The 27740-nt window shown below is 38.0% G+C and overlaps 1 non-coding gene across 1 annotated transcript; it reads left to right on the top strand.

Moving 5' to 3' along the window:
- Nucleotides 1–21288: 21288 nt before the first annotated feature.
- Nucleotides 21289–21395, top strand: LOC141669540 (small nucleolar RNA R71). Its single transcript, XR_012553814.1, has one exon. It is a non-coding gene; the product is annotated as a small nucleolar RNA R71 (small nucleolar RNA).
- The last annotated feature ends 6345 nt before the right edge of the window (nucleotides 21396–27740 follow it).

Raw genomic sequence — 27740 nt, 5'->3', positions numbered from 1 at the left:
CAGTGTATGTGTGTGGAGTAGTAACATTATTATCAGGGATTTTACAGCATGCTTTGACAATATCATTATTTATGCGATACTGCTTACCTTTTAGAGTGAAAGTGATGGTCTTGTCTGTTGAGTTGTACACTACAGTTGTCCACATCTCCTCTACAACCTCACAGTAAATGGTGGGTGATTCCAGCATGGCATAGTTGAGTTTGCAGTTCTTCACAAAATCCATCATTTTGTGATAGTCATCAGACTATTGAATCTCCTTGTTTACTAAAGCTGAGAAGTTGTTTTTCTCATAGATGTAACCGGTTTGAGACATGATTTTCACTACAGGTGTCATTGCCAAAGATTTGAAAGTTTGTAGAGAGAGTTTGGTTTTGAGAAGAAAGAAATTAAAGCAATTGAATCTTGAGAATGATAAAAGAAAAGAATGAAAAAGAATTTAGCTTTTATACTATCTCAGAGATAAACTGACAAAAAAAATAAAGTGAAATAAAGGACCAATAAAAATTTCCCAAAATAGCCGTTTAAAAATGAATAAACTGTAAAAATTCTGTCATTTATCCGTCATGTCATGCTTACAAACTGTAAGTATCAGATAATTAACGGCTAGAATTGGGACAATTCGACGGATGAAGATAAAACAGTTATCCGTCGAGTTATAAAATATTCCAGAAAAATAATTGATTTTTATTAACAAGTTGTATTCCGACGGATGATCAAACTCGATGGATAATGATCATCAGTCGGGATGTAAATTTTGACTTAGCTAAAATTTTATCCAAAACAGAAAAATTAATTAAATTTCTTGTACATTACAACTTGCAAAATATCTGAAATGATTTAAGAATAATTGAGCATACCTAACTCACTTATCAACCTTGAAAAGGTGGATTCATCAAGTGGCTTGGTAAATATGTCTGCAAGCTATTTTTCACTTGGAACAAAATACAGTTCCACAGTACCATTCATCACATGTTCCCTTATGAAGTGGTACTTGATGTCTATATGCTTTGTTTTTGAATGTTGTACAAGATTTTCAGTGATGGCAATTGCACTTGTGTTATCACAGAAAATAGGAATCCTATCTACTTATAAACCATAGTCCAACAATTGGTTTTTCATCTACAAAATATGTGCATAACAACTACCAGTAGCAATATATTCAGCTTCAGCTGTAGAAGTCGAAATTGAATTTTGCTTTTTACTGAACCAGGACACAAGCTTGTTCCCTAGAAATTGACAGGTTTCTATTGTACTTTTTCTGTCTATTTTACATCCTGCATAATCTGCATCTGAATAACCTGTTAGATCAAAACCAGAATCTCTAGGGTACCAAATGCCAAGTTTTCGTGTTCCCTTGAGATATCTGAAATTTCTCTTAATAGCTACTAAATGAGATTCTCTAGGATCATCCTGAAATCTAGCACAAAGACAAGTAGCAAACATTATATCTGGCCTACTAGCTGTTAAGTACAGAAGTGAGCCAACCATGCCCCTATAGCTTGAAATATCCACAGACTTTTCAGTAGTGTTTAATTCAAGCTTAGTTGCAGTGGCCATGAGAGTTTTTGCAGATGTGCAATCCATTAGTTCAAACTTCTTTAAAAGATCATGAATGTATTTAGTTTGACTAATGAATATTCCATCACTAACTTACTTAACTTGCAAACCAACAAAGTAAGTTAGTTCTCCCATCATGCTCATTTCATACTTACTTTACATCAGTTTGGCAAACTTTTTGCAAAGTTTTTCATCTGTAGAGCCAAATATAATATCATCTACATAAATTTGAACAAGTATACTAGAGCCATTAACATTTCTAAAGAATAAAGTTTTATCAATAGTTACTCATGTGAAGTGATTTTCCAAAAGAAACTTTGATAGAGTGTCATACCAGGCTCTAGATGCTTGCTTTGGTCCATAAAGTGCTTTCAAAAGATAGTAGACATGATTTGGGAAATTTGGATCTTCAAAACCAGGAGGCTGACTAACATACACTTCCTCCTTCAAATCTCCATTTAGAATAGAACTTTTGACATCCATTTGATAGACCTTGAAATTGGCATAAGCTGCATAGGCCAAGAAAATTCTGATGGCTTCAACTCTTGCAACAGGAGCAAAAGTTTCATCAAAATCTATTCCTTCTTGTTGACAATAGCCCTTAGTAACGAATCTAGATTTGTTCCTTACTACTATGCCATTTTCATCCATCTTGTTTCTGAATACCCATTTGGTGTCAATTGGATTTTTTCCTTTAGGATTGGGTACCAGCTTCCATACTATATTCCTTTCAAATTGGTTTACTTCCTCCTACATAGCTAAAATCCAATCAGGATCCAACAAAGCTTCTTCTACCTTCTTTGGTTCTTCCTTAGATAGAAAGCTACTATATAGACATTTTTCTTGAGTTGCTCTCCTTGTTTGAACTCTAGAAGACACATCACCAATGATGAGCTCAAAGGGGTGATCTTTTGTCCATTTCCTTTGTTGAGGTAGATTAGCTCTAGATGAAGAGGCCTCATTGTTGTCTTGATGAGTGACTGATTTTTGATTATTAGAAACTCCCCCTGAGTTTGTGAATCTTTGATTTGAGAAAGGGGAATTTTATGTTAGTGATCTATTATGACTTTCAGATTCTCTTAATAACCGGACAGATGGTGCAGTTTGTGTTCCGACGGATGAAGCTGATTGTCTCCCGACAGATAAGGCAGATTGTCTCCCAACGGATGAAGCATTTTGCAACTCGACAGATGTTGAATCTTGTGCTTTATTTCTAGTAGATTTTTCTGCATTATCTTTTGCCATTATTTCCTGATCACTTTCATCATCACTATCATCACTAACCATCTCCACATTATCAAATTTGAGAGTCCCATGAGAATCTTCATTTTGCAGTCCTTCAATCTATTTATCATCAAACACAACATGTATCGATTCCATAACAATGTTGGTTCTTAGATTGTAGACTCTATATGCTTTTCCCACAACATATCCAGCAAAAATTCCTTCATCTACTTTAGTATCAAACTTCCCATATTGATCAGACTAATATCTCAAGATATAACATTTGCATCCAAAGACATGAAGAAAATTTAGAGTTGGCTTCTTGTTCTTCAATAATTGATATGGTGTCATGCATTTTGCTTGATTCACCAGAGAAATATTCTGAGTGTAGCAGGTAGTGTTCACAGCTTCAACCCAGAATTATGTTGGTAACTTTGATTCTTCAAGCATTGTCCTTGCAGCTTCAATAAGAGATCTGTTTTTTCTTTCTACCACTCCATTTTGTTGTGGGGTTCTTGCTGCAGAAAACTCATGCATTATTCCATTCTCTTCACAAAATGATCTTATCACAGAATTCTTGAACTCAATTTCATTCTCACTCATGATTCTTTTTACTTTGAAATCAGGATGATTGTTGACTTACCTTATGTGATTTATGATGCTTTCACTAGCCTCATCTTTAGACTGAAGGGTTTTTAGCACATAAACGCAGCGAAAACGTAAATTTAATCTTAAAAAAACCGAAACCCTCCACAGGATCCATGCGAAAAAAAATAATATTTAATTCGTAGTTCAGTATGTTTACCTTAAGAAGCTTTACGTTAATGGAAAGATGGAGGTCTTTAATAGCAATCCAAGAATGATGAACGGAGATCCTTAGCAGCTGCTCCTCAAGTGTGAAGCACTCCACCGGTATCCACCAAGAAAATGATGTAATGAAGGAGGAGGAGATGGAGAGAATTAGGGTTTTGTAAATCTTTTTGGTTGAGGCAAAAATAGGGTTTATAATAGTATATTTATAGGCAAAATTTTCAGCTGAAAATTTTCCCATAAAATATTATTATTATTAACCCTTTATTATTCTCACTAATAATTAAAACACCTTTTAATTATTAATCATTTTCTAAACTCTTTAGAAATAATTCTCTCACTTGATTTAATTTCCAAAAATTAAATTCTTAATTAATAATATTAAGAACCTTTTCATAATTAATTTATAATCAATTAAATCTCCTTTAATCAATTATTAAATTTGCCAATTAATTATTTATTTCATAGATAAATAATTATCAGCCATTATTAATTAATTCCTCCACCATTAAATCATTCTCTTTTATGGTGTGACCCTGTAGGTTCAATATTAAGCCGGTAGTAGAAATAAATAATAATAAAACTATTTTATCATTATTTATATAAATTCTCTAATTCATTAAATATGATTAATTAATTAATCATATTTATTCTACATCGTGAGGGATACTTCTCAGCATATCGCGACAATCTGGATAATACGAATTCACTGCTTAGAATACCAAGAACCTATTTAGTGAGTAGTTACCGTACAATTAATTCCTTCTACCCTGCAATGTCACGATTAAATATAAGGCATGGAACTTGTGTCAAGCCTATCTTATTTAATCACTTGCTTTCCCATTCACTATGCTTAGTTCTATTTAATGTAAATTAGAAACTCCTTTCTAATTTCATTCACTCTGGCCAGAGATTCCTGAACTAACATAAGTGGATCAGCATTGAACATTCTCTTCCTACACTGGAAGGGGTAAATCCTTTATTGATCATACACTATCTTCGTGTACAAATTCCTATACCCAGTAGAGCCCTTATAATTGTCCCTTGAAACTAAGAACTAAACCAAAGCATAGTTCAGTGTACACAAGATGACTATGATGACCTCAAGTCTAAGGATACTTGTACAACTATCACTATATGAACAACTGCTGACACGTGAGTGAACTCCATCAGTTGTTCAGATGTGTGAGTCATGTTCACTGAACTTATTCTATAATAAGCACCTACATACTAGCTATAGTGTCATCACACAAATGTCTATGAGAACAGACATCCTTCATAATGAAGCAAGCATAGTATGTACCGATCTTTGCGAATTATTAATTACCAATTACTAATCCTACGACCAGGAACTATTTAAGTTTAGAGTTATCATCTTTTAGGTCTCATTATTATGATCTCATCACAATTCATAAAAAGCTTTACTCTAAACTGTGATATATCTTATTTAAACATTTAAATAGATAGAGCACGCAATAAAAAAAAATAAGCCTTTTATTAATATCAATGAAATCAAAATAGATTACATAAAAGTTATTCCTAAATCCTCATACATGATTGGACTTAGGACATATCTCTTTCAATCTCCCACTTGTACTAGCCAATCACTCTGGTATCTAATACCCATCTTGTCTTTATGACGATCAAAGTGACTCTGAGAAAGTGGCTTTGTGAGTGGGTCTGCTACGTTGTTATGTGTGTCAACTCTCTCGACATTGACATCTCCTCTTTCAACAATCTGAATTGCACCACCATTCAGAGTAAACACGTACCCTGACATGGATTTTCTATCACTTTCTGATTGAAAACTAGAGTCAGTATAACCCTATATTTTTAACTCAGATTCACCACCAAAAACAAGAAAAATGTCCTGAGTCCTTCGCAAGTACTTAAGGATGTTTTTCACTGCTTTCCAGTGGTCTTCACTGGATTGGATTGATATCTGCTCGTCACACTAATTGAATAAGCAACATCAGGCCTTGTACACAAAATCGCATACATGATAGATCTTATTGCTGAAGCATAAGGAATCTTACTCATACGCTCTCTTTCCTCAGGTGTCTTAGGAGACAATTTTTCGGAAAGGGACACTCCATGGCTCATCGGTATGAGACCTCTTTTGGAGTTTTCCATGCTTAACCTTTTAAGCACTTTCTGGATGTATATACCCTGGGTAAGACCTATCATTTTTCTAGATCTATCTCTATAGATCTTCATACCGAGAATGTAGGATGCTTCTCCCAAGTCCTTCATGGTGAAGTTCTTTGATAGCCATACTTTGACTGATTGTAGCATCGGTATATCATTTCATATAATAAGTATGTCATCCACATACAATACAAGAAATATTACCGCGCTCCCACTAACCTTCTTGTAGACACATGGTTCATCTATGCTTTTGATAAAACCAAACTCTTTGATTGTCTCATCAAAACGGATGTTCCATCTACGAGAAGCTTTCCTTAAACCATATATGGTTCGCAGCAGCTTACACACTAGGTGTTCATTTCCCTTGGAAAGAAAACCCTTTGGTTGTGTTATACACACTTCCTCCTCAAGTTCCCCATTGTGGAAGGCCGTTTTCACGTCCATTTTCCAGATCTCATAGTCGTAGTAAGCAGTAATCGCAAGCAAAATCCGAATTGATTTTAACAGGGCTACAAGCGAAAAATTTTCATCAAAGTCAATCCCTTGCCTTTGTTTGAATCCTTTTACCACGAGTCTAGCCTTATAGGTCTCCACCTGGCCATCTGCTCCAATCTTTCTTTTGTATACCCACTTGCACCTAATAGGCTTAACACCTTCAGGCGCCTCAACCAGAGTCCATACTTGGTTGGTATACATAGATTCCATTTCGGATTTCATGGCACTATGCCATTTCTCTGAGTCAACACTACTCATAGCCTCAATATAGGTCACAGGGTCGTCATCATCAATGATTGACAACTCATTGTCATTCTCAATGACAAGGCCGTAATACCTCTCTGGTTGGCGAGACACTCTCCCTGTCCTACGAATGGGCTATTCCACAGAAGGTTGTTCAGTCTGAACAGGTGTTTGCACTTGATCCGTAGTAGTTTGTGCTTCTTGAACTTCATCAAGTTTAATTTTGCTCCCACTGTTTCCTTCAAGGATAAATTCCTTTTCCAAGAAGGTAGCATGTCTGGAGACAAACACCCGATGATCGGTGTAAAAGTAATATCCCAAAGTCTCTTTAGGATATCCCACAAAATTACATTTTACGGAGTGAGATTCCAGCTTATCTGGGTCAACTTTCATGACATAAGCTGGACATCCTCAAATCTTAACGTGTTTAAGACTCGGTTTCCTTTCTTTCCATATCTCATATGGTGTTTGAGGAACAGATTTGGAAGGCACCTTATTCAGTTAATATGCTGAGGTTTCCAATGCATAACCCCATAGGAATACTGGAAGATTCGCATAGCTCATCATGGACCGAACCATGTCTAACAAAGTTCGATTTCTCCTTTCAGATACCCCATTTAACTGTGGAGTATATAGAGGAGTCCACTGGGAGACTATACCATTTTCTTTGAGATAATCTAGAAACTCTCCATTCAAGTATTCACCACCTCGATCTGATCGAAGAGTTATAATATTGTGTTTGGTTTGTTTCTCCACTTCATGTTTATATTCTTTGAACTTTTCAAAGGCTTCAGACTTGTGTTTCATTAAATACACATATCTGAATCTAGATTTATCATCTATGAAAGTAATGAAGTACGAAAATTCACCCATGGCTTGCGTAGACATTGGACCACATACATCTGTGTGTACCAATCCTAGCAATTCTGCAGCCCTCTCTCCATGTCCACTAAATGGAGATTTGGTCATTTTACCCAATAGATAAGACTCGCATGTAGGATATGATTCAAAATCAAAGGGGTCAGGTAACCCTTCCTTATGCAATGTTCGCAGTCTATTTTCACTAATATGGCCTAGCCTATAGTGCCATAAATAGGTCATATTTTCATCATCTCATTTTCTTTTATTAGTTTGTTCAATCTGAAGTAAATCATGCTCTACGTCACATACATACAGACCATTATTTAAAATGCCACGTCCAAAAAGAACATTATCTCTAAGGATTGAACATTCATTATTCTTAATAATAAATGAAAAACCATCCACATCCAACATAGAAATAGAAACAATATTCCTCACAATAGAGGGAACGTAATAACAATATTCAAAATAATAGTCTTGCCCGTAGGCATATGTAAACTAAATGATCCTACAGATATGGCCGCAACTCTTGCTCCATTGCCCATACGTAGAATCACCTCATCTTTTTCAAGAGTCCTACTTCCCTTTAGTCCTTGCAACGAATTGCAAATATGAGAACCACAGGCGGTATGTAATACCCAAGTAGAAATTTGACCTAGTGACATATTAACTTCGATCATTAACATGCCTGAATCAGAAGCGGTAGTCTTACTACCCTTCTTCTTCTTCAATTTTGCAAGGTAAACCTTGCAGATCCTCTTCCAGTGCCCCAACTTGTTACTGTGAAAACAAACAGCTAAATTAGGACCAGTCAACTTGTGAGCATCTAGTATGCTCCGGAGTGATAGTGTAGAAGACATGACGAATATAGTAAATCTGTAAATGATAAACACATAACAACACTTAGAAAATATTCAATTTCATTTCAAAACACTATATGAATCAGGTCTTTATTCATAAGTGTCTCCCACTAGTTTATCTAATTTTTTCAACCCCCTAAGTGAAAATTAAGCATTCATAATACTAGTGGGAATAGGGATCCTACATTCCATCACACAACCTCGGCTGTGGCACGAAACGTCATGTGATGTTCAATAGGCAGACAACTCTTGTCAATTACATCTTATGTTATTCCCTAATATAAGTTTAGCCTCATGAATAATTGAGACACGGCTGTGGCACGACAAACTCAATATTCTAAGTCAAGTCTAACCCAACATTTCGTACAATTGAATCAGTCTCCAACGGCCCAAGGCTGTAGCACGTACCGACCTTTAGATTCTAATTCAATGTACACATCTCTATGTAATAGACAAGTATTTCTTATTTCGAAATCAAAGCCCTCAGCTGTAGCACGAAACGATAATGATTTAAAAATAAGAACCACTTTCTACCATGTTGGAAGGCAATGATCGACACAAGCCTATTGTGTCATTGGCCAATTACTACTTGATATTATTTAATTTTAGAGGGATTATATTACGTTACAATCATAATCATATTATAAAGAGATTCTTCCTTTTAAATTAAATATTTCAAATCAATTATCGGTAATTAGATGATTCCCAGATCGGGTAGATCCTTTATTGATCATACACTATCTTCGTGTACATATTCCTATACCCAGTAGAGCCCTTATAATTGTCCCTTGAGACTAAGAACTAAACCAAAGCATAGTTCAGTGTATACAAGATGACTATGATGACCTCAAGTCTAAGGATACTTGTACAACTATCACTATGTGAATAATTGCTGACACGTGAGTGAACTCCATTAGTTGTTCAGCTGTGTGAGTCATGTTTAGTGAACTTATTCTATAATAAGCACCTACATACTAGCTATAGTGTCACCACACAAATGTCTATGAGAACAGACATCCTTCATAATGAAGCAAGCATAGTATGTAGCGATCTTTGCGGATTATTAATTACCAGTTAGTAATCCTACGACCAGGAACTATTTAAGTTTAGAGTTATCATCTTTTAGGTCTCATTATTATGATCTCATCACAATCCATAAAAAGCTTTACTCTAAATTGTGGTATATCTTATTTAAACATTTAAATAGATAGAGCCCGCAATAAAAACAAAACAAGCCTTTTATTAATATCAATGAAATCAAAACAGATTACATAAAAGTTATTCCTAAATCCTCATACATGATTGGACTTAGGACATATCTCTTTCATAGACTTTAGGAAATATGTCCAAGAGAACTTTGAGAAATCATCTATAATTACTAGGCAAAATCTTTTCCTACGGATGGACAACACATTGACCGGTCCAAACAAATCCATGTGTAGCAATTACAAAGGTTTTTCAATTGTTGAGTCAAGCTTCTTTCTGAATGATGCTTTAATCTGCTTTCCCTTTTGACAGGCATCACACAGTCCATCCTTAGAAAACTCCACTTGAGGAATACCTCTAACTAGTTCTTTCCTGACAAGCTCATTCATGGTCTTGAAGTTTAGATGGGAAACCTTCTTGTGCGATAGCCAACTTTCATCTTGACCTGCTTTACTGAGAAGACAAGTAACAGATTCTGCATTTGACGAGTTAAAGTCAGCTAGATACACATTTCCTCTTCTCACACCAGTGAGAACCAATTTGTTGCTCCTTTTGTTTGTCACAACACAAGCTTCTGAGTTGAAGGTTACAGAATTGCCCTTATCACAAAGCTGGCTGATACTCAACAAATTATGCTTGAGACCATCCACTAGGGCAACCTCCTCAATAATGACATTGTCTTTTGAAATCAAGCCATATCCCACAGTATAACCCTTGGTGTCATCTCCAAAGGTAATACTTGGGCCAACTCTCTCCTTGAACTTTGTGAGCAGGGTAGAATCTCCAGTCATGTGCCTTGAACAACCACTATCCAGGTACCAAAGATTCTTTCTGTTTCCCTGCACACATCAAAATCAAATCAAGTTGATTTTGGTACCCACATTTCCTTGGGTCCTGCCTTGTTAGCTTTCTTCTTTGGTTTCTTAGGTTTGATCTCATTTGACTTGGGAATTTCTGATTCATCCTTAGTTATTTGAGTTGGACCTTTGAAACCAGTCATTAAAAAAGATTTATCATGCATATTCACTAAGTTAACTCTACTAAGGTGTTTTGTTTAGCTTATCATCAAGTACACAAGATATTCCTAACAAAAACTTTCTGACTTTCTTTAATATCTCAGATGGACCAACGTATCGTGGCTTTATATGGCGCCCTCCAAACCCAGGTCAGAAGTTTGGGGTCCACAGCACATACACAATATATAAACCCGTATAAGAAATATTATTTGTAATGACCTTACTTTACATAACCACGGACCGTAACAGGTTAAAGTATGAAAACAAGCCACAACCTTAACTTTTATTACAACATACCAAATCCCAACTAATTTAACTTACAACTGATAATGAAATTATTCTTACAAGCTTACACATCTTAACTATAATGTAAAGCTTCAGCCGGCTCAAAGCAACTCATTCTGGAATCCTAGCTCGCACACTGGACTGAGACACCTCATTATCAACCATAACCGTTTTAACTGTAAAATACATAAGAAGATTCACAAGAGTGAGCTAACAATAATTGATGTTAAACAATGATCAAATGAGATGATTCAGAAGAATCAAGTTTCTTGTTAAACAATCATTAGAATTGGATATTCATTTTAAGTTTTAAAACCAAGGTTAGGCTGCTGATCAGTCACGCACTAACCCCTAGCAAGGCACGCATCTCTGCTCTAAATTACTGGATCCAAGGCACACATTGGCCTACCTCGACCACAAATCTGGTCTGACCACGAATCTGGTCCACATAAGAAAACTATCCAATTCTAAAACAGTTCAGTATGATAAACAATATAATTCAATAAAACAAGATCATTATCAATGATGATAAAACACTTGAATAAAAGCGTAATGCAATTCATGGGTATCACAAGGGTATATCAAGGTATGTATGAGGAATGGTTTTCAGCCTGTAAGAGAATCAGGGATTAAATGAGCAATGATTTCACAAAGTTTAGTCATTTGATGTTATAAGGTATGATTGAGTATAAACGTTTCTGTATGTTTAAGCAAGTATGTTCCAGTGTTTGGTGTATGGTGGATATATCTTTGTTGGGTAGTATTGTATTTGTGTGGTTTAGTGTCTAGTAGATCAACAATGGATGGTTTACAAAGAATAAGGCTCACAGCTCAAAGATCAAATGAGGTGATCGGGGTACAGGCTGAATCATCCAAAGTACTTAACATAAAATAGAACTATTTTAAATACTAGCAATGTTACTAGAGAATTTAGAAATATTTGCAATATATCTCGAGCAGGGTTCAAAAGTTCTTGCCTTGCAGGGCTTTACAACTATTACTGATCGACTCTGAGCCGACTTTGACGCTCGGGCTTTAACGTCCAACCACTAGATCACCTTGGATTCGACTTCGACACTCTGGTTTTTCGGTTGAAACTCTACTGAGTTCGTCGACTGACCACTAGGTTATCTTTAGTCCAACGTCCACTTTCGGTTTCCCGACTAGAACCTACAGGGTCGAAATACTTTATGTTAGACACCCAGTTATGCTTGACATTTCCTCGATACCAATCCTACCCAAACGATAACAATCCCGACTCGAACTTATATACATTACTATAGTACACGTAACATATAGGATTCATATACTACAATCTCGCTTCAATGTTCATTTTCGGAAAACACATATACTCATCCTTGTATGAAATTAGGGTTATTGGTTTTGGTAAAACGTTTCATCACAACATACAATCAGGTTTCGCATAAAACATAAGTATATATTTACTTATACTCGCTCGACGTCCCGATAATTACCGGACATATTCCCGTATTTCCGTAGTTCGACTTCCTGGAAATCGGGCAGCACTTTCTTTATTTATCGGCTAACTGTTAGGGCGAAATCACGCACTAATATTCACGCAAGTATACGCGTTCGCAAGTAATATAGAATACTTTCTAGTTCATTCCCTCAGAGACTCAGACTAATTTATTGTCTAATTTAACTCACTCACCAATGTATGACTACTTCTCAATGTTAAGATAATAACACTTAAAATTGTTGATTAACTATTAACTATAATTAATACTTAATTAACCACTTAACTAACACTTCAATTTATCAATAATAAAACACTCATGAAATCACAACTTCATTATTACTTCCTTCTATAACCATTGTTATTACCTTTAGCATGTGACAGTGATGATATTAATCGAATAACACGAAACTGATAAAAGCCAACTTTCATTGTACTACTACCATTCTACCAAACATCCACAATTAAGATAGAAGTTGAATAGTCATCAATTATGTTGAGTTCCTATATGTCTACAGAAATTGACAACACAACGATTTAAGCACAAGTTATTCCTTTTTGATTACATAGGGCAAATAAAACTGTTAGAGTTACCCACTAATCATGCACAACATACATGAACCTATGCTAGCATGGCAAGTTCTAAATCTCAAGATCCACCGTCGCTTCACAAGAGATTAACACCCTATCTTATATGTTCGCGACGCACATAAGACGAATACGCACAACCAATACTAGATATCATGCAATCATCACATACTAAAGTATTAAACAATTAACTAAAGAATTCCATAATAAATCTGTTGCAACCCCATGATCACGATTAGCCCATAATAGAACTTATCGCCATCATGGGTTCATATGAAATCATGATAAACAAACACAAGAAAATAACAACTAAACTGATTATATTAAAACAGAGTACGTCACAAGAGTAAATAAGTCAAAGCAAGAAAACTAGCATCCAATGTTACAACGAAACAAGAATCACAAGAATATATGCTTCCTCTTCGCTGCTGTGTGCTAAATCGGTCTTCTTCCTTATCTCCTTCGCTTCTTGCAAAACACAATCTAAAACATAATCTCCTCTTAATACTCTATGAAAAACGTCTCAAATCTACCTATATAATAGTCCCATAAAACTCAGATTACATAGAAGTTGGAAGCCAAACAGAAGTAGAAGTCTAAAATAATATATCTTTTTCCCCGACCCTGCGCGGTCGCTCAGCATTTCTGCGCGGGCGCGCAAGGCTGCTGCGCGGCCGCTCAGCATTGCTGCGCGGGCGCGCAGGACCCTACTGGAAAATTTCCAGGTTTGCTCCGTTTCTTCGCCGTAATCTGCCCATTCTTTTCCTCTCGCAATGGTGAACACATGCCAAGGCTTATTCTTGATGATTCCTCCTCCGAAATACAACTAATACCCTGAAATGCATAAACACTCGAAAAACGCATCAAATACACAAAATACTTGATTTCAAGACACCAATTTAAGCCATTTTAAGACGTTCTAAGTGGTATAAAATGCCACTTATCACACCCCCAAACTTAAATCGATGCTTGTCCTCAAGCGTCACAGACTCAAAAACAAATAAAAATATGCATGAATGCAATCTATATGAAAATGCAATGATCCCCCTTACTACAATTAACCAACCAAATTGCCACGTCTCAACGAATGCAGTTAGACACTAAAGATCAATAAACTCATGCAAACGGACATACCGCCAGAAACGTGGTGTGTGCAAATGCTTAACAGATATGCTTTGGAACTAGACCAATTACTATGACTAGACTATCCTCAAGGCAATCCTACGATTATACAAAGAATTAAAATTCTAGGCACAAAGTGATATACAACACTACAAGAACTCTGGAGCTTACTAGGGAATCGTGCTTTTTATTTATAACTCAAATGCTTATTTGACCGTGCAATGAGTGAGGTCCACAAAAGACTTATACAATGGTATCCATGTAACGAGCGTTAGGTTAGCGGATCCCAGACTCTAAAAGCCTTAGGTCACTAGGCACAAAGTCCCCTAAGAACTTAATAACTCGAATACCAAAGAGCCCACTCTTGATCAATTATGCAAAATTATTTTTTTTTTTTTTTTTAATAACTCTGAGCAAGTGCGTTTCGCTCCATCTTGCTCAACCCTAGACTACTCGCATAACATGCGAGCCGGCTACTAGCCATTTGACGCCTAGCCACAACTAGCAACAAATTCCATTTTTACTCCATTTTTTTTTCTTTTTCATGCCTTTACCACTAAGAACCTATTATCAAATTCTAAGCATAATAAATAGATTATCCTCGAAAATAATCAGATCATAACAACAATCTAGTCCTTAAGCATTCTCTAAGACTTAGTGACAATACAAGTGCTTCTAGCATGCATATCAACCTACACAACTTAATATCACTTTAATGCTATCACTACACTCGCATCAATATCACAAGTCAGTCGATAAATCATTGCAAAAGGGATCATGGTATATGCATGAGCTATATGATATGACAAACAAATAAAGCTATATATATAAAAAAACTATATGGCAAAAATTATGCAACTATATGAACTAACTATCATGAATATGCAGCTATATGACACACACAAAATATTCCTTAACTACCACCCCCAAACTTAAAATCTTCACTGTCCCCAGTGAAGGTAGTAGAAAGGAACACAGGGTATACCTACTCGGAGTCATCATCATCATCATCACCCTCAGTGGGTGGAGTATCAGGCGGCGGGTATGCAAAGTCCTCACCAAAAACTGGCCACTGGATATCAGCTCCAAGGCCTCGAAAAGCAGTCCCTAACGCAAGGGTGAGCTCCTGAGCAAACCTGCTCTGCGTCTCATACATGGCATCCATCCGCCGTGAAAGCCTCCTATACTGGGCATCACCCATCCCAGCACCCTCCTGAGCTCTCGAAGAACTAGCCTCACCACGCCCTGGCCTGGCCATAGTAGCACCTCGTGCTGGACGCCCTCCTGGAAGACGATAACCCAGCCCATGCTCCTCAGGCTCACCACCGGTCCACTCCTGCATCCCATTCAGAGTGCCAGAATCTATCAGAGCTGCTGGCAACTGCAACTGCTCATGAGCCGGCCAGTTCACTCCTACTGCTCGACATAGCTTTGTAACCGTGGATGCATAAGGGATGTTCATATACTTTGCTCCCCTCAAAAACTTCAGAATTCCTTGGTAGATAAACTCACCAAGGTCCACATAGTATTCCTCATTCAGAATTCCCCACAACAACTGTGCTCTCTTAACTGTGACCTCGTGTGCATGTGAAGAAGGCAAAATATTAGCACATATAAATGCATTCCATGCACGGGCATACCTGTTCATGGCGATCGCCGGAAAGTGACGATACTCATTATTGGCTGGACTGCGGTTCCAAACTGTGCCCGGTCGACAGAGAGTCGCACAAATCAAATCCAAGTCAAAGTCCTCAGCAGTCTTTTCATTCCAGTTCTCCTCCTCGGGCTTCCTCTCTCGCTGTCCAATCACACGGCGAATCGCCGCAGGATGATAATCAACCGTCAGCTCACGAACTACAGAAAACCCATTCTTTTCAGCCTTCGCGTTCGCGTAGAACTCGTGAACAACACTCATCGGTACTGCTTCGGGTGACTCACAAAAAGCTATCCACCCCTTCTCTGCAATCATGGGCAACAACTCACCATCCCTCCCTGATGGTAAAAACCCCCTCTCCTTCAGAATCGGCTTCCCCAACAGCCTAGTGTACTCCTCCTCCGCGGCTCTGTCAGTTAACCGAGGCCTTGCAGCAGTACCCCTTGATGAATCAGCAGTAGGAACTGTGCTGTTGCTGTCAATAGTGCGTGCTCTCTTGGGTGCCATTGATTTGTGAATAAAAGTGTGTAAGAACTGATTTTTGATGTTTATGAGAGGGTTTAAGTGTAGGAAGTTGTGGGAGATATGTAGGATAGGTGTATGTATATATAGGGTGTGGAGTAGGTTAAATTAGATTAGGAGTGGGGTTGAGGGATAAAATCATGGGGTAATGGGAAAAGAATTCGTGGGTTTATGGGCTGTGATGGGTTTTTGTGTTTTTGTTTTTTTTTTTTTTCTGAACTGTAAAAAAAAATTTCTGGAACTCGACCCCTGCGCGGCCGCTCAGCATTTCTGTGCGGGCGCGCAGCAAGCTGCGCGGCCGCTCAGCATAGCTGCGCGGTCGCGCAGAGGGTCTCTGGAAAAAAAAAATTTCAGCCCCTGTTTTCTGATTTTTTTGTGTTTTTGGATAGGTTATTAACTTCTAAGGGTTCCTGTAACAACAATTCATGGGTTGCCTCCCACGCAGCGCTTCTTTTTCATCATTAGCTTGACGTTCCGTACCTTTCTCACGTAGTCAACAACATGGCACTAACCACCTCTCGGTTTGCCATGTCCCCATAGTAGTGTTTCGACCGCTGACCGTTAACCTTGAATGCTTGGTCCGAATTATTCTCAAAAATTTCCACCGCTCCATGTGGAAACACAGTTTTGACAATAAAAGGTCCAGACCACCTTGATTTCAACTTCCCAGGAAAAAGTCAGAGCCGAGAGTTGAATAACAGAACTTGTTGCCCTGGCACAAATAACTTAGGATGTAGCTTCCTATCGTGCCACCTCTTCACCTTTTCCTTATATATTTTGTTATTCTCGTACGCTTGAAGTCGAAATTCATCAAGTTCATTAAGCTGAAGCATTCTTTTCTTACCAGCTGCATCTAAATCCAGGTTCAATTTCTTCAATGCCCAGTAGGCCTTATGCTCAAGCTCCGCCGGTAGATGACATCCCTTACCGTACACCAACTGAAACGGTGACATCCCAAGTGGAGTTTTGTATGCTGTTCTGTAAGCCCAAACAGCTTCATCGAGCTTTAAAGACCAATCCTTCCTTGACGGACAAACAACCTTCTCTAGAATGCGCTTTATCTCTCTGTTAGACACTTCCGCTTGACCATTTGTTTGCGGATGATAGGCAGTAGCTACTCGATGATTCACATTATAACACTGCATCATAGAAGTGAACTTACGGTTGCAAAAATGCGATCCTTCATCACTTATGATTACCCGAGGTGTTCCAAACCTTGTGAAAATTTGCTTATGAAGAAAATTTAGCACTGCCTTTGCATCATTTGTCGGTAAAGCTTTAACTTCGACCAATTTTGAGACATAATCGACTGCCAGCAAGATGTACTGATTATTGCAAGACGAGATAAAAGGCCCCATGAAATCGACTCCCCATACATCAAAGACCTCGACTTCAAGCATCACATTTAATGGCATCTCATCCTTTCTTGACAAATTTCCCACTCTTTGGCAACGATCACACCTTAAAACAAACTGATGAGCATCCTTGAACAAGGTAGGCCAGAAAAAACCTGCTTGCAGAATACGAGCTGCCGTCTTCTCACCTCCATAGTGTCCACCATAAACCGTGGAATGGCAGTCTCGTAATATCCCTTCCGTCTCACAGAACGGGATTCATCTCCTGATGATCTGGTCAGCTCCCTGTCTAAACAAATATGGTTCATCCCACATATACCACTTTACCTCATGCAGAAACTTCTTCTTTTGCGCGGATGTCAAATTAGGAGGCATTATATTGCTGACAAGATAGTTTACAATATCTGCAAACCATGGTTCTTCCTCCTGAATTGCAAACAACTGCTCATCCGGAAAAGATTCATTGATTAACGTCCTATCTTGTGAAGTAGAATCGGGATTCTCCAACCTAGAGAGATGGTCAGCTACTTGATTCTCAGTACCTTTTCTATCTTTGATCTCTAACTCAAATTCTTGAAGTAAAAGCACCCAACGAATGAGTCTCGGCTTCGAATCCTTCTTAGAAACCAGATAGCGAATAGCTGCATGATCAGTGAATACTGTCACTTTCGTACCAAGCAGATAATATCGAAATTTCTCAAAGCCAAAGACTATAGCCAAAAGCTCCTTCTCAGTAGTGGTGTAGTTCAATTGGGCCCCATTTAAAGTCTTACTCGCATAGTAGACCATATGGAAGAGATTTTTCTTGCGCTGTCCCAGAACTGCACCTACCGCATAATCACTCGCATCACACATCATCTCAAACGGTTCTGTCCAATCTGGTGCTGTAATAACTGGTGCCGTGATCAAACTCTCCTTGAGAGTCTCGAATGCTGCCAAACATTCATCATCAAATTTGAAAGGCACATCTTTCTCAAGTAAATTGCACAACGGCTTAGATATCTTTGAAAAGTCCTTGATGAATCGCCGATAAAAACCCGCATGACCGAGAAAACTACGGATTCCTTTCACCGAATTAGGTGGGGGAAGATTTTCAATGACTCCCACCTTGGCCTTGTCCACCTCCAGACCTTTGCTAGAGACCTTATGCCCAAGGATAATGCCTTCACGCACCATAAAATGACATTTCTCCCAATTAAGCACCAAATTAGTTTCCACGCATCTTTTGAGTACGGTGTGCAGATTATTTAAACATTCATCATATGAGTGTCCAAAGACGGAGAAGTCATCCATGAACACTTCGACGTTATTTCCAATCATGTCAGAGAATATAGCCATCATACATCTCTGAAAGGTGGCCGGGGCGCCACATAACCCAAACGAAACTCTACGAAAAGCAAATGTGCCAAATGGACAAGTGAAGGTAGTCTTTTCCTGATCCTCTGGTGCAATACAAATCTGATTATACCCGGAATAACCATCCAGAAGACAAAAATACTCATGTCCCGCCAATCTGTCAAGCATTTGATCAATGAATGGGAGAGGGAAGTGATCCTTCCTTGTGGCTTTGTTCAATTTTCTATAATCCATGCATACTCTCCATCCTGTAACTGTTCGAGTAGGGATGATCTCATTCTTTTCATTTGCGACCACAGTGATACCTCCTTTCTTAGGAACACATTGTACAGGGCTCACCCACGAGCTGTCAGAAATAGGATAAATGATGCCTGTATCTAGCCATTTCATAATTTCTTTCTTCACCACCTCCTTCATGATCGGGTTCAGTCTTCGCTGCTGTTCCACAGTTGGCTTACTACCTTTCTCTAACAGAATTTTATGCATACAATATGAAGGACTTATCCCCTTGATGTCTGCTATGGTCCATCCTATAGCCGATTTGAATTCTCTCAAAATCCTTAAGAGCTTATCTTCCTCACTACCTGAAAGGTCAGCTGAAATAATAACAGGTAACGTAGATGAATCACCTAAAAAAGCATACCTCAAGTGTTCAGGTAATGGTTTAAGCTCCAAGGTAGGTGCTTCCTCTATTGATGGTTTGAGCTTCCCTTCAGCATTCTTAAGGTCAGAAGTACCAAGAGATTCAAATGGTATGTCGAGCTTTCGCTTCCATGGAGAAGCGTTCAGATATTGTAATTGCTCGTTGCTATCTTCATCATCGCTGTCAAAATCCCCCACTAAGGCCTTTTCCAATGCATCAGACATTAGCATGTGATCGAGTTCCGAAGTAACCGCATAATCAATCACATCCACTTTTAAGCACTCCTCATCTTCTGTAGGGAATTTCATTGCCTTGAATACGTTGAAGGTCACATCCTGATCTTGGACCCGCATAGTAAGTTCCCCTTTTTGCACATCTATCAAGGTATGGCCAGTAGCCAAGAAAGGCCTCCCCAAGATTATGGGAATCTTCTTATCTTCCTCAAAATCCAGAATAACGAAATCTGCAGGAAAGAAGAGCTTATCCACCTTGACGAGCACATCCTCAACTATGCCCCTTGGGTAAGTAATGGAACGGTCAGCCAATTGTAGCGACATGTATGTGGGTTTTGGATCAGGCAGATCCAGCTTTTTAAAGATCGACAACGGCATCAGATTAATGCTTGCTCCCAAATCGCAAAGGCACTTGTCAAAAGTTAGATTGCCAATGGTGCAAGGAATGGTGAAGCTTCCTGGATCTTTCAGTTTTGGTGGTAACTTTTGCTGCAGAACAGCGCTGCATTCTTCCGTGAGAGCAACGGTTTCAAGGTCATCCAGTTTCACCTTCCTTGAAAGAATAGTCTTCATAAACTTCGCATAACTAGGCATTTGTTCCAGAGCCTCAGCGAAAGGTATATTGATGTGAAGTTTCTTGAACACCTCCAGAAACTTCCCGAACTGTCTATCCAGCTTTTGTTGCTGCAATCTCTTAGGAAAAGGTGGTGGAGGATAGAGCTGTTTCTCCCCTGTATTAGCCTCAGGCAGAGTGTGTTCAACAGTAGTCTTCCTTGGTTCCGCCGCTTTCTCCTTTTGCTTAGATTCTTCATCCCTAACTTCAGCTTCGACTTCTTTTGCCTTTTCAGCATCAGCTACTTTTCCAGACCTTAAGGTAATAGCCTTGACTTGCTCTTTGGCTTCCTTCCTGCCTGGTACTTCCGTGTCACTGGGAAGAGTGCCAGGTTGGCGATTGAGCACTGCATTGGCTAATTGACCGATTTGATTTTCCAAGGTCTTGATAGAAACCGCCTGACTCTTGTACAACAGCTTAAGTTCCTCAAAATTAGCACTAGTAGGTGCAGCTGCACTTCCTTGTTGAGGATATGATTTCCTTGTAGCATACTGTTGTGGTTGCTGGAATCCAGGTGGGTTAAACTGTTTACTTACTCCTTGCTGATATGGTGGCTGAATAGCATTCTGAGTATTCCCCCAGCTGAAATTTGGATGATTTCTGTTGTTAGGATGATAGGTCGCTGGCACAGGCTGCTGTTGTCGCTGATAATTATTCACATACTGAACAGATTCATTGACAAGAGAACAATGATCCGTAGCATGAGAACCTGCACAAAGCTCACAAACCATAGCTATTTGATTAACTCCATACGTAGCCAGAGAATCAACCTTCATTGATAGCGCTTGGAGCTGGGCTGCAATAGCGGTGGCTGCATCAACTTCCAGAATACCTGCTACCTTGCCTGACGTCATCCTCTGAGTTGGGTTTTGATGCTCATTTGCAGCCATCGTCTCGATAAGATTATACGCCTCAGTATAGCTTTTAGCCCATAAGGCGCCTCCAGCTGCTGCATCGAGCATGGGCCGAGATTGGGCCCCCAAACCATTATAAAAACCAGTGATTACCATCCAATCCGGCATTCCATGATGTGGATATTTTCTCAACATTTCCTTGTAGCGTTCCCAAGCCTCGCATATAGATTCTATAGGTTGCTGTGTAAATTGAGTAAGAGCACTCCTCATAGCAGCAGTCTTTGCCATTGGATAAAACTTCACCAGAAACTTTTGCGCAAGATCTTGCCACGTAGTGATTGACCCAGCTGGTTCAGAATGTAACCAGTCTTTAGCTTTATCCCTCAGTGAGAATGGGAAGAGCCTCAACTTGATAGCCTCATCAGTCACGCCATTATACTTAAAAGTGCTGCAGATCTCGACAAAATTCCTTATGTGCATGTTGGGGTCTTCAGTTGCCGCTCCTCCAAAAGAAACAGAATTCTGCACCATCTGAATAGTGCCCGGCTTGATCTCAAAGGTGTTAGCTTGAATAGCCGGATGAAGGATGCTTGACTGAATGTCATCAATTTTAGGCCGAGAAAAATCCATAAGAGCTGGATCAGCTTGAACAATACGATCTCCCATGTTTACTGGTTCTTTCTGCTCAGTTCCTGAATCCGAATCCTCAAAATCTAACTTCTCCGGTGTATCAAGAACTTCGTCTTTCTCATCAGCTGTATCTAAAGTCCTCTTGCGAGCACGAGAACGAGTTTGCATAAACGTTTGCTAAAGTACCTGAAACACAACCGAAAAGAGTAATTAACTACTACGTCCTAATCACTGAGTCCTAATGACCAATGATGGTAAGTACATAAACTAAACAAATACGCCGAGTCCCCGGCAGCGGCGCCAAAAACTTGTTAGGGCGAAATCACGCACTAATATTCACGCAAGTATACGCGTTCGCAAGTAATATAGAATACTTTCTAGTTCGTTCCCTCAGAGACTCAGACTAATTTATTGTCTAATTTAACTCACTCACCAATGTATGACTACTTCTCAATGTTAAGATAATAACACTTAAAATTGTTGATTAACTATTAACTATAATTAACTACTTAATTAACCACTTAACTAACACTTCAATTTATCAATAATAAAACACTCATGAAATCACAACTTCATTATTACTTCCTTCTATAACCATTGTTATTACCTTTAGCATGTGACAGTGATGATATTAATCGAATAACACGAAACTGATAAAAGCCAACTTTCATTGTACTAATACCATTCTACCAAACATCCACAATTAAGATAGAAGTTGAATAGTCATCAATTATGTTGAGTTCCTATATGTCTACAGAAATTGACAACACAACGATTTAAGCACAAGTTATTCCTTTTTGATTACATAGGGAAAATAAAACTGTTAGAGTTACCCACTAATCATGCACAACATACATGAACCTATGCTAGCATGGCAAGTTCTAAATCTCAAGATCCACCGTCGCTTCACAAGAGATTAACACCCTATCTTATATGTTCGCGACGCACATAAGACGAATACGCACAACCAATACTAGATATCATGCAATCATCACATACTAAAGTATTAAACAATTAACTAAAGAATTCCATAATAAATCCGTTGCAACCCCATGATCACGATTAGCCCATAATAGAACTTATCGCCATCATGGGTTCATATGAAATCATGATAAACAAACACAAGAAAATAACAACTAAACTGATTATATTAAAACAGAGTACGTCACAAGAGTAAATAAGTCAAAGCAAGAAAACTAGCATCCAATGTTACAACGAAACAAGAATCACAAGAATATATGCTTCCTCTTCGCTGCTGTGTGCTAAATCGGTCTTCTTCCTTATCTCCTTCGCTTCTTGCAAAACACAATCTAAAACATAATCTCCTCTTAATACTCTATGAAAAACGCCTCAAATCTACCTATATAATAGTCCCATATGTAATAACCCCAAAATTTTTCAACTTTTTGTAACCCTTGTGAATAGTGTTTTAGCTGAATGAGAAAACTTTTCACGCCACACTATATAGGGGTTCTGTTATGGATATTCTGGGATATTATTAGTACTCTATGAAGTATATAAGTGTATGTAAAGATCGTCAGAATCCAATTCCGAACACTTTGGTTTTTCCCGGAAATCCACAAGATACGGAGAGAATTGAGTATAAGGTAACAGGATAAAAAGGATTTAAATTAAAGGATTATAATAGAGGATCATAAAAAGGAATATAATGTATTGAGAAAGGTTAAGGGAACCTAAGTAGTAAGATCCCGGGTGTGATCCTTCAAACGATAAACGAGAACGAAAGTTAACCGAACCGTATAACAGATCAGCGGTCATTAGGCAAACGATTAGGAAGTTAATCAAAGGGATTAGCGGGAAGGATGTCATCCAACCAATAGAAAGAGGACAAGGAAGGGAGGATGACATCATGAGGATGACATAAGCATGACATGGGAAGGAAGGAGGTGTGGTAGCTTTGTAACCACACAATTTCAAGGGCAAGAAAGTAATTGACTAAAGCAAGCACAAAACAAGTCAACCAAGCCAAGTAAAAATCATTCTCATCAAAAATCAAAAGCAACCAAGGCATGAGTTCTTCATTTGCTCTCGGCTTTTAGCTTTTTTAAAGGAATAAAATTTCAAAACTCAAGATCCAAGCCTCCTAAATTGGTAAGATAATTCCCTAATCATCTTCATGCTTAGTTAGGACTATATCATGAGTTTAAGCCATTAATTCTTTCTCAATCTTCTTCATTTAATCAAAGAAGAAGACAATGAATAGTGTTTTCAAGTTTTTTTACTTGAACTTTTCTTGGTTTTCTTGAAGATCCAAGCATTCTTAAGACTTCTCCAAGCTTCTTAAGGCTTCCTAGCTCCACCCACCACTTCAAGGAAGGTATACCATCTCCAAACCCTAGATTACTATATATTATAAGATGATTTTGATTAGTGGGTTGATATTGTAGCTTGTTGTTATGATTTAGAGTTTGGGATTTGGAATGGTAGTGAAATGGAATGGTAATTGTTGTGGTTTTGATTTAAAGGAACTTAAGTATGATTAAAGTTAAGTTTAAGCATAAGTATGAATGATTAAATTGAATTGGTTGGGGTTGTTATGATGTGATAAGGATGGATGTTGGTTGTATGTTGGATTTGAGGTTGGTTTGTGGTTGGTTTTGTATGGTTTAAAATTTGGAAATCGCGTAAACATAGCCATCGTAACGTCCGATTTTCTTTGGACTGTTTTTGTGCATAGCATTAGGACCCGAGAACCCCCTGCTAGATTATGACCACTTCCATGATTAGATAGCTCATGTTACGAGCTTCGTTTTGATATGTAGTTCGTTCGATTCCGATGCACGGTTTAGGAGAAACGACCGTTTCAAGTAACGGCGTTTCGCGAACGAAACTTTTTCCCTCGCCTTACTTTGAAACATAGGTTAAAGACCAAAAAGGGTTAATTAATGTATGAAACATTTATGGTAAGTGTGTTAGGCAGTTGGTAAGACATTCGCGAAGGAATCGCTTTAAAACTCGTAAAGGTTAAATTATTAAAAATGGTGGAGCCGAGGGTACCCGAGTGACTTAAGCGAATCGGTGAGCGCAAAACAAGCGTTAGAGTCTAAGTTAGTTAAAGTATAGGTTTACAAGTGATTTTGGTTTAATTCCAACTTACTTGTTGTTTATAGGTTATCAGACTCGTCCCGAGCCTTTCTCACCCCCAAGTCGCTCAGGCAAGTATTCTATCCGTTATACTGTTGTTGTGATGAATATATGTATTTGCATTATCTTGCGATAGATGCATGTTGGTTAATTAGCAAAATCTTGCGATATATTGTAGCATGTGATATGGTATATATATGCATGCCTGTTTCATATTCTTGAAATATATATCTGTTGGTTCAGTTGATAATACCTATGCTAGAGGATAGCGGTATCTTGCATATACCCTTAGTATAGGGACCCAAAGGTGAAAATATTTTCTAAAACCGGGAGTCGAGGATCCCGAGTAGATTTTGTATATATATGGATATGGATATATATATATATATATATTTATATATATATATGGTTATAGTTTTTCCAAACTATTAATCGAATAAGGTTTATTCGATAACTTTAACTTTATTTTATTATTGAATATTATTTCGAATATTATTCGAAGGCGTATGACTCCGTTTATTTTATTAATAAATATTATTTTGAATATTCATTCGAGGACTTATGACTCCTTTTACTTTATTAATTGAATATCATTTGAATATTCATTCGAGGGTTATGACTCAGTTTATTTTATTATTTCAATATGATTTGAATATTCATCGGAGGACTTATGACTCCTTTTATTTTATTAATTGAATATTATTTGAATATTCATTCGAGGGCTTATGACTCAGTTTATATTATTTAATGAATATTATTTGAATATTCATTTGAGGATCTATGACTCCGATTATTTGCTGAAATATATTCTTTATTTTATTAAAGAATAAGGTGTTAATAATCAAACTTATTTTCGATTATTCAAATAAAGATAATACTTTCATATAAGTATATCTTTGGTTATTTAATACTCGTTTCAAGTATAAGTTTTAATACTTCTACTTCAATTATTTTTATAAAGATTATTCTTATGGGAATATTATTTAAATAATAATATTCAGTCATTTTCTAAATATTCTGGGGACTGATTTACTTCATTAAATCAGCTTTACTCCAAACACTCTATAAAGTGTTTTCGAGTCTTCAAAATGATTTTTAAAAGTTAGAGCGGATCCCAAAACTCAATTTTATATTTAAGATCTTCCTTTTTAAGGGGATTTAAATACTCGCTTAAAACCTGAGGGATCCGGCTCTGTGGTGTATTTTATATTCGCAACAAGGTTGCAGTTTTGGTAAATGAATTGATTACTTACCCAACGTTCGGGAAGTAAGTCCATCTATTGAGTCGGCATAAGCAACATGGGCTCAGTGGGCGTCCATGATAGTGTAAGTGGCTCAGTGGGAGTCCATCAAATGCATAAGTGGCTGAGTGGCAGTCCAGCATAAGGTCCTAATTATGACCAGGGTGATGACCAGTGGGGAATTCGTCCATCTACTAGTAGAAAAGGGTTACTAATGGGTATCTTTGCCTGATCAGCAAGATATCTGGTTTATGCCAAAGGTTTTCTTTTCCTTCCAAATTTATTGGATATTGCAACTCTGTTCATACTTTACATAACAGAGGTTCCAGGAAATGTTTTAGAGATATATATATGTGGATATATATATATCGGGACTAAATAAAGTATCTCATAACTTTTTTTTCATTCAATAATATTTCAAAGATTGAATCTATTCAAGTCTCAACTTGTGGTCTCATCCATGGGATGTTTTTCTTAAAACTTATAATACTTTGAACGGTGGTAGTTCAAGTAGCTTTATAAATGATATAAGTGTGGTGAAGTATTGGTAACTTCATTCCTTGTTTTTACATTATATCTAGTAAGTAATTATCTTACACGCGATAAAGATTCTAGTGAGTATCCATTTAGATACTTATATTATTGTTATCACTATGTATTATCTTGCGAGCTGTAAGGCTCACTCTTGCTTTATTTCTTCATCACACAACAACAGTTAGGAGAGATGGCCAGACTCCAGCAGACCCAGCGCAAGCGCGTGGGAAGCGCCCCGCGTCTTCCCGATGATGTTGTGGCTGCTATAGCTGCAGAGGTAGATCCATTGTAGTTCAGACCATCTACTTTTGAGAATCAAATTATGTATAATTATAACTTGTGGCAGATAATGGCAATTAACTGTAAATTATCAAGTAATCATTTTGGGTTGTAATAATTTTAAATTGTGGATTCAAAGACTTGTACTTATTTCAATTTCATCTCTGAGACTATAACGGGTTGTGGTGTGTGTTAGTGTGGGGTCACAGCATGAGGTTATTTATTATTAATTAAGTGAAGTGATATTGTGGAAAGAAAGACCGTGACAACCCGGATCCCCGACCCCGGATCTGGGGGTGTTACAGAAATGGTATCAGAGCCAAGCGTTATAAACCTCAGAGATGATGCGACGATATAATAACAAACTCACAAAGATAATAAGAACTCTTGCCAAGTTCATGGTCGGACTACTTAAAGTAGTGCTGACAGTTAAAACCCTTATGGGAACCCTTATAAGTATCATGATAGTAACTTAGCTCGTTTAATGTGTAGGCGCCTAAGATAGAGGACCCTGAGATGTTCGAGCGTGAGCATGATGAGGCATTGCTAGATGTTGAGGATCAGGAGGAGCCTGAGATGGAGGAGGATGAGGAGGACCCCCCAGAGGAGCCTGAGACGGAGGTCATTGCTGTTTCAGATGAGGAGGACCCCTCAGAGGAGTCAGAGACAGAGGTTATTGCTATTCCAGATGAGGAGGACCCGGATGAGGTCCCAGTAGCTGAGGAGCGTGTTGGATCTATGGTAGTGTATGCTGGTATCCCTTTACCCACACTTCCGGTGGTCAGAGCCCCTACCCCTCCACCACTATCTTGGATTCCTGATGATGACA

The sequence above is a fragment of the Apium graveolens genome, chromosome 6 (genome assembly GCF_009905375.1).
Source record: "Apium graveolens cultivar Ventura chromosome 6, ASM990537v1, whole genome shotgun sequence".
NCBI classification, from domain to species: Eukaryota; Viridiplantae; Streptophyta; class Magnoliopsida; order Apiales; family Apiaceae; genus Apium; species Apium graveolens.
This window is presented reverse-complemented; position numbering and strand designations above follow the sequence as displayed.